Source organism: Ascaphus truei, chromosome 14, assembly GCF_040206685.1.
Source record: "Ascaphus truei isolate aAscTru1 chromosome 14, aAscTru1.hap1, whole genome shotgun sequence".
Classification (NCBI taxonomy): Eukaryota; Metazoa; Chordata; class Amphibia; order Anura; family Ascaphidae; genus Ascaphus; species Ascaphus truei.
This window is the reverse complement of record NC_134496.1, coordinates 45,083,026-45,091,497: the sequence shown is the minus strand read 5'-3', so window position 1 is coordinate 45,091,497 and position 8,472 is coordinate 45,083,026.

Sequence of the window (8,472 nt, the reverse complement as noted above, 5' to 3'; positions counted from 1 at the left end):
CAAGATGAATTGTGGTAATCTTTTTCCATATGTGCAATGACTGAAATGGGGAGAGGTCACACAGGTTAGGAGGGTATAGGACACATGATATTCTAATGATATAGATCACAATTTGCACTTATTCCTTTCTCTTTGAGCCAATTAAATCTGCCACGTCGGGTTGCGTTAAATTCTGCTCCAAAGAGAACAACCTCAAATCTCAGGAACAAGGCTGATATTATACGCATATTCCTCTGGTTGTGTTTTGGCAGAATTAGCAGGGTGGCCCATTAATCCCCAAGGGGACTGCCACTAGTTACATTATCATATGTAAAGCAAAATATATCACACTTCCCTTTCTGGCATAAGCAACGCTGCTTACTTAGTAAAAATCTTCGCATTACAAATTCCAGTTACCATCCTCAGTGTGAGACCCATGTCTGCTATTTTGGAGAACGCTGCTGAAAATACTTATGTTTGAAGTACATTTTCAGTAGGAAACTGCTAGAGGACGTTGTGTAACTTGGGTCTAGAGTTATAATTTCCAATAACTTGAACATGGTTTCTTACGTAAAACGTTGTACAAGCTCTCGTGACTCTCACGGTTTGATATATGAGAATGGCTCAGTAAGGCCGGGTCTCCGCTGGCTACTGCAGCGCCTGCCGTGGCGGACCCTGCAGGGACAAGAGCCGCCCCACAATGGGGCCGGGCCCGCTGCGAGGGGGGGCCGCCGCGCTGCGCCGACGGAAACTCCTGCTCCCAAGAAAATTGAGATCAGGAGTCACGACGGAGCTCTAGGCCCCCGGCGGTTCAGCCAATGAGGGCGAACCTGCCAGGTGACGTCACGGCCGCGCCCCTATCACGCCCCCTGTCTTTCCCCCGGCAGCGCTCTGCAGGCCGTGGGAATTCGGCTGCGCGCGCCGTCAGCCTCGCATATAAGAAAATTAAGTTAACAGGGAGATCACTTGAGACATCACTATCTGTAAAAGGTCTTTGTGTCATTTTTGAGGGTTTCTTATCTTATTGAGACTATCCCTTTCAGCTTCAGTTCCTTTAACTTATAGCAACTGCACGGTGCATGATTTATATTCAAACCATCAAAAAAAGAAGAATAGGTACAGTCCCTAAGAGGCAAAGAGATGGGAATACAATATCTTGGTATATAAAAAATATAATAGTTTGTGACTGCTAGTTAAATGGTAATCTGTCAATGCCTATCAACTCTACAGATGTGGCAAGACACACCCCAGCACTGCGGGCAAACAAGCAAAAGTCTGCGGCCCTCGTGCTGCGGGGCGTCCATGCTTCTCAATGTGACACCCGGAGTGTTGTTAGGCTTCGGCTATAGTGGAACGCGCTTGCTTCCGCGCTCCTTGGCGTGGCACACGCTCACGTGCAGCAGGAGATATCTCCTGACCTGCAGGCAGAGGCGACAGTGAGGCGTGTCGGGGGGGGGGGGGGGAGGGGCGCGGCCGTGACGTCACGGAGCTGGTTCGCCCTCATTGGGTGAAGCGCTCACGTGACCCGGCCGTCGCGCGGAAAATACAAACCTGTTTGTAGCACGAAGCGCCGGTCTCCCCGTAGTGCATGCGCACTATGCGCAAATACATTGTCGTTCTAGTGTTCGTCTCGGTGCGAGCTGCCTAGCTCGCACTGTCTCCTGCACTATGGACGCAGCCTTAATCCTTTGTTGCCGCAAGCATCACGGTCACGTGACAGCGAGCGCTCGTGGCACCGAAGACGTTACGTTTTGCTACATGTGTACTATAAAGGAGGCCAATCACGGCAAGCTCAGACTCTGATGAAGAGTTGTATTAGTTCAACCCCACCAAAGCGAGATAAGGAAGCCATCTCTTTGACTTCCCTGGTAGCTCTGACTTTTATAAGCCAACAAACCATAGTGCAGCTGACAAGGGTGGTAAAGAAATTGCTAAGTAAAATCACATGCACTTTCCATTCCTGTCCCATAGATACCTCAGGCACAAAGCTGAACTTCCAACAAGCCCTCATGTTTGATGTTAGAGAATACCATTGCAATGCCCTGAAACAAACGTCCCACCCGTATATATGAGCATAAACACTTATTCACATGCACACATACCGAAAATACCTGTCAGTGAAATATGATGCTATGACTTATTATGCTACATTGTGCACAGTACACCTTGCTGTGTAGCTAATGATTAGACAAAATCAAGACTTCTGTGACACTTCCATCCATTGGTCACCACCAGTAGTGTAGTGGTGTAGAAGAAGGAGGGTGGTGTGGTGTCTCCATGACCTCTGTGTCCAGGCAAGGGTACGAGAACCGATAACCCGACCCAAAGAGAGGCGGCGGCGGTGGCCGATCTCGAGAACAAGACACCGGAGAATATTTGGAAGGGAATATAAGATAGATATATACAAATATCTCAGGTGTGCTCCTTTTTGTACATATGCGTCTCCGTGTGTTCAAAGGTGTGTTTGGCGGGATATATATATAGATATATAGATATAAAATGACGAAAAGAAAAAAGCAGCGCCTCTGATAATGGTTAAATAAGTGAATATAATGTAATATATAAAATAAATTAAATATAAAAATATATAATAAACCGACTGTGATTAATAATAAGATACACAAATATTAGTGAAATACTAAATGATTCTAGCACATATAATAATCAAACCTATAACCATAAAGATAAATGCATAGATATTGCAAATATACAATTTAAAATAAAAAAAGAGTGTAAAAACCAGTCCTCAGATTGTCCAATAATGATGTAGGTTCTGGTATGAAGGGTCTCCTGCTGCTCTCAAATAGACAAACCACGTCCACAGGGAATCTATTGGAAAAAAGGGGAGAGAGAGCGCACACCCATAGCGTAAAATAGTAAATTTAATGAGGGGAGGGGGACAAGGGGGTTAAGAAATGCGCTTACAAAAATGCAATAAAATCAAGCATTGTGTGATATAATCACCACCATCCGGTTTTTCTGCAGTAACTTGGGGCAATCCCGGTCTAGCAGTAGCAGGATCAATATCCCAACAAGTGTCCAGGGCAGGCTGTCTTCAATGTAGCCGTGTTAGAGTCCTGGAAAGATGGCTCCTTGTACTTCAAGCCTCTGCAGCAGTCGCGCGGATCAATCTGTTCCGGCGCGCGGTGATGACGTCAGTGTCAATGCGTCTGACGTGATGACGCTCCCTTGCACATGCACACATACCGAAAATACCTGTCAGTGAAATATGATGCTATGACTTATTATGCTACATTGTGCACAGTACACCTTGCTGTGTAGCTAATGATTAGACAAAATCAAGACTTCTGTGACACTTCCATCCATTGGTCACCACCAGTAGTGTAGTGGTGTAGAAGAAGGAGGGTGGTGTGGTGTCTCCATAACCTCTGTGTCCAGGCAAGGGTACGAGAACCGATAACCCGACCCAAAGAGAGGCGACGGCGGTGGCCGATCTCGAGAACAAGACACCGGAGAATATTTGGAAGGGAATATAAGATAGATATATACAAATATCTCAGGTGTGCTCCTTTTTGTACATATGCGTCTCCGTGTGTTCAAAGGTGTGTTTGACGGGATATATATATAGATATATAGATATATATATATATATAGCACTTGGGACTCTAGTAAAACAGCACTTAACACTGCGTTTATGAGCTTTGAAGATACCCGTTACCACTTAATGCCTAGTTAAGTCAGTAACGGTGCTCCGTGGTTTTGGGCCTGTGTGTTAGAACTTGTTTATGTATATTTCCCAAATGTTCTAGTATCCTAATTCTCAAAGGTCAAGTTATCCTATCCGCGTATTAGAAAGCACATGAGCATTCCAAACAATAAACTATTAATTCAGACTTTCAATTCATTATTTATTTATAAAATGTTTTACCAGGAAGTAATACATTGAGAGTTTCCGCTCGTTTTCAAGTATGTCCTGGGCACAGAGTTATGATGACAAATACATGGTTACAAATACAGGCATACCCCGCTTTAAGGACACTCATTTTAAGTACACTCGCGAGTAAGTACATATCGCCCAATAGTCAAACGGCAGCTCACGCATGCGCCTGTCAGCACGTCCTGAACAGCATTACCAGCTCCCTACCTGTACTGAAGCTGTGCGCAAGCGGGGAGACTATAGAGCCTGTTACAAATGCGTTATTTACCTCAGTTATGCACGTATATTACGATTGCAGTACAGTACATGCATCGATAAGTAGGGAAAAGGGAGTGCTTCACTTTAAGTACATTTTCGCTTTACATACATGCTCCGGTCCCAATGCGTACGTTAATGCAGGGTATGTCTGTACATGGTTGCATTAAATGAGCAGGGTTATACATTATATACAAGACATTGCATGCACAGTTTAACATATTTGAACTTTTAAGCGTATCAAACAATTACAGACCAGATATAAATGTGAGACAGCTTTTGTTTTGAAAGAACTTAGACTGGTGGCGGCTGTGAGAGTCTCCGGTAGACTGTTCCAGTTTTGGGGTGCACGGTAAGAGACGGAGGAGCGGCCGGATACTTTGCTGAACCTTGGGACCATGAACAGTGGAGTCAGATCTCAGATGATAAGTGCTGCGCGTGGTAGGGATGAGGAGCTTGTTCAGGTAGACGGGTAGCTTGCCCAGAAAGTATTTAAAGGCAAATACAGTATGAGATTTTAAAAGATTCTCTCATTACATTGCATTTGAAATCTTAGCACTACCCAACTTAACATGCCGTACATTTAAAACGTTTAAAAAAACCTATGCGGTTCTTTTTTTTAAAGCCATAAGTGATTCTTCTGTTAGAATAGTAGGGGCCATTTTCGCTTTCAGATTATATGCCATATGTCTGATATCCATGATATTAGTGTGTGGCCCCATTACATATATGTTTGTTCGCAAGTGCCAGTGGTGCCACTGGTGGTGCTGGTATTAAGGACCCGGTGAGTGAACATCAGTTTGTGGTGGGTTCTAGTTCAGGTGACACAGTGGCACTGCTCAACCAAGCTTGGCTTTGTGTGTCAGCCAGACTCTCACTGTGAGCCCCAGACATATCGTGTATACTGCTGGGGTGCGCAAACAGGGGGGGGGGGGGGCGCAAGATTCTCTGGGGTGGGGGCGTGGCAGTTATAAAGGTCCCGCGTTCTCCACCAAGGCATTTAAATTACATGTCGGGGGACCGCGTGAGGCCCCTATAACACACTTCCCTTCCAGCGACACATCATCATGGTAACCCGACGTCGGAGTCACGTGACCCCACACGTCATTTGACGCCGGGGCCGAGCGGGTGTTGGTGGGGGGGGCACGAGATGCAGAGAAAAGCAGGCAGGGGTGCGTACGGGAAAAAGTTTGCGCACCCCTGGCGTATAGTATATGTAGGTTATGTTGGAATACATGTGCTCGCAAGTCTCAGGTAGTACTACTGGTTATTGCTGTTAGGGTTCATTGTCTTGAGATGTTCCTCGTACACCTTACAGAAACCCTCCATACATTCACTGATTCATAGCGTAGGTTCTGCCTTGTGGCTTCTTGGTGAGCGGATGAGCAAAATAGTATGAGATCTCCCTCCTGACAATGATGGTTCTGGTGGTGCGCTTGTATGTGGGTTTTGTTACTTTGAAATCTAGAATGTACAGGCATGTCAGTGCACGGCGAATTATAGGAGTATTAATAGGAGATACTAATAGGAGTATTAGTGCCATTGGTTGTGGTGGCCATGGCTGCCTCCTACTCACAAATTCAATGACTATCATCATTATCTTCACATTTTTCAATGCTGCCGCTGCCGCCGCCGCCACTAACAGTTGCAATCACATTATCACCTCCCCCAGTGCCACCAGAGTCGCTTCCCTCCCTGCCGGCTTCCTAGGGAGGTCACATCGGTGTGATATGTATATGGCGACTCTGCATGGTTTACCTTGACTCAGGAGCTGGCATTCAGGCGGCTGGGTGATGAGGTAGCAAGGTTGTATTAAAATGGGCGCCAGAAACTTTTATCGTACAACTGTCATTTATTCGTGTCGCCAGGCACAGGGACCGCTCATTCATATCGTGACAGCGTTGCACTGTATTTTACATCATACCTACTTGGATACGGTTCTTCCATCAGTGCCCACTCTTAACACCCGAATGGAGGTACATATCTTGTTTCTTCACTGTGCTAAGACACGCGATCCCTCCTCATTGTTTTGGGACACCTCTCCTCATTATCTCTAGGCCCATTGGGGATCCTAGCGGGTCCTGTTTATATAACCCTATACCTTGGCCTTTATGGTAAAGGCCACTTCAGCCTGAGAGGAATGTCAATGCAGATCTGCGGTTAGAGCCGATCCACCGGCGTCCGGGAGACCTTGTTACTGAGGCCCTCTGTCCCATGCCGTTTCTTTTAGCAACTATACTGTAGTCGCTTAGTCTTCTCTAGGAAGCCTAACTAGCAAGGTTACTGTCCCTGTCTGTAACATAATAAATGAGGGGGCCATGGTCTATACTATTACTTTAAGAACATGGGTGTCTACTTTCCCCGAGGTTCCTCTCCTATTGTCCTCCTGGAACTTAACTTTCAGGAACAGTCCATCCCGGAATGGGACATTTGGTCGCAGCCATTTTTGCCGAGACCAAATGGCCACCAACACTTTGCTGCGACTCACCCCCCATCCGCAGACGATCCGCCGCTGGAATCCCCCCTGCCGCCCGCTTCTAAGGTAAGTTAGTTTAGGGTAGGAGGTTAATTTAAAGGGTTTTTGCGCTTAGGGAAGGGGGTAAGTTTAACAGGTTTTAGTGGTTAGGGTAGGGGGTTAATTTAAGGGGTTTTTGTGGTTAAGGTAGGAGGTCAAGTTAAGGGGTTTTAGGGTAAGGGTAGGGGGTTAATTTAATGGTTTTAGTGGTTAGGGTATGGGGTTTATTTAGGGGGGTTTGCGGTTAGGGTAGGGGGTTAATTTAAGGGGTTTTAGGGTAAGGGTAGGGGGTTAATTTAAGGGGTTTTAGTGGTTAGGGCAGGGGGTTAATGTAAGGAGTTTTAGGGTAAGGGCTTAGGGTATGAGGTTTTAGCGTAAGGCACTTACTTACCTTAGCGATAAAGTGGCCAGCGCTCATTTGCTTGCGGCGAAACTACGTCAAAGACTGAGCCACTTACTGAGCCACCTGTGCTGAAGCAGGGATATCCTGAAAACCTGACTTGTTGGTGGCCCTTGAGGACCGGAGTTGGCCCAACCCTGCATTACAGCTATCCATTTTTATATTTCACCATCTGGTATTCGTGTATTAACACTCCCATAGTCTCATCCCAACTGCAGAAGCCAAATGTAATGTGTGATCTGTTTATAGTCTCCGCATAAGAGAAATGAAGAGAAATTCAGAAACATTTGCAGCGCAAATTCATTGACTTTTAATACTCAGTGTATTTTATTTTTTTGGGGGGCGTATTTTGCCATTTTAGGGCATTTGTACATGAAAAGATAGAAACATTTTACCTTGTTCTCGAACGTCAGTCAAAATTTCATTCATCTCTACTGGTAAGAGGGAAAGGGGTGAGCAATGGGGGAGAACAATTTAAATACACTAAAAAAAAGGTTTCTCTCTCCCTTTGGCTACGATGACCATATTTCCCCCCGGGACAAATGTCGCGCATGCGCGTCTGTCGCTTACCAATCATGCATAAGAGGTGCTGGGTTACGCAATCAAAAACCAGGACATTTTCTAAAATTTCGAGACACCGGCACAAAGAACCAAAAAAAACAGGACTGTCCCGGCTAACCCACGACGTCTGTCACCCTACCTTTGGCAGAATCCCAAACTCAAAGCAACAATCCTACAAAACGAAACCCCTCTACTTTTACAGATACTAACCAGCAATGTTGCCTGCGTTTTTCTTACGGGAAATGAAATGACCAATAGCAGCTTCCTATTGGCCCCGCAAGATTTGGCGGCCATTTTATTTCTCCTGGAGGAACATTTAACACGGGTAACTACACCCGTTAGTATCTCGGGAACGGACGGGTCACCAGAACTGAAAATAGAGAAGTTTAGCTCCGAGTAACTGAAACATTTTTAGAAGACAAATACAAGCGGGCAGGATTGCTGCTTGAAACGTTCCCTCGTACAGATTCAGTACAGAGAGGACTAGGCCTTTTTTTGGAGGCCAGAAGCCTGTATAAATTTAAGTTATATAATGTTTTTTTTTTTTTTTTTTGCGTTAAAATTATGATTTGTTTAATTCCTTTCAGTGCCAACATGCTACACATTTGTTTAAGTATGATTCCTGTGAGCAGCTTTATATCTGTGAAAACTATATACGTATATACTTTTCATTGGTTTCTGTCTGGGGTAGATTGCATATCCTGTGACCAACATACGATGTGATAAATATGGGGGGGGGGAGGGGGGAGTCTTAATATTGTCCAAGATATCTCCAACAATTTGTATAGGTATCCATACTTTTTTGGCTAATATAGGGCCCAAATTAGCAAGACTTTTCATACCTGGGGAATGTGTACGGAGCAT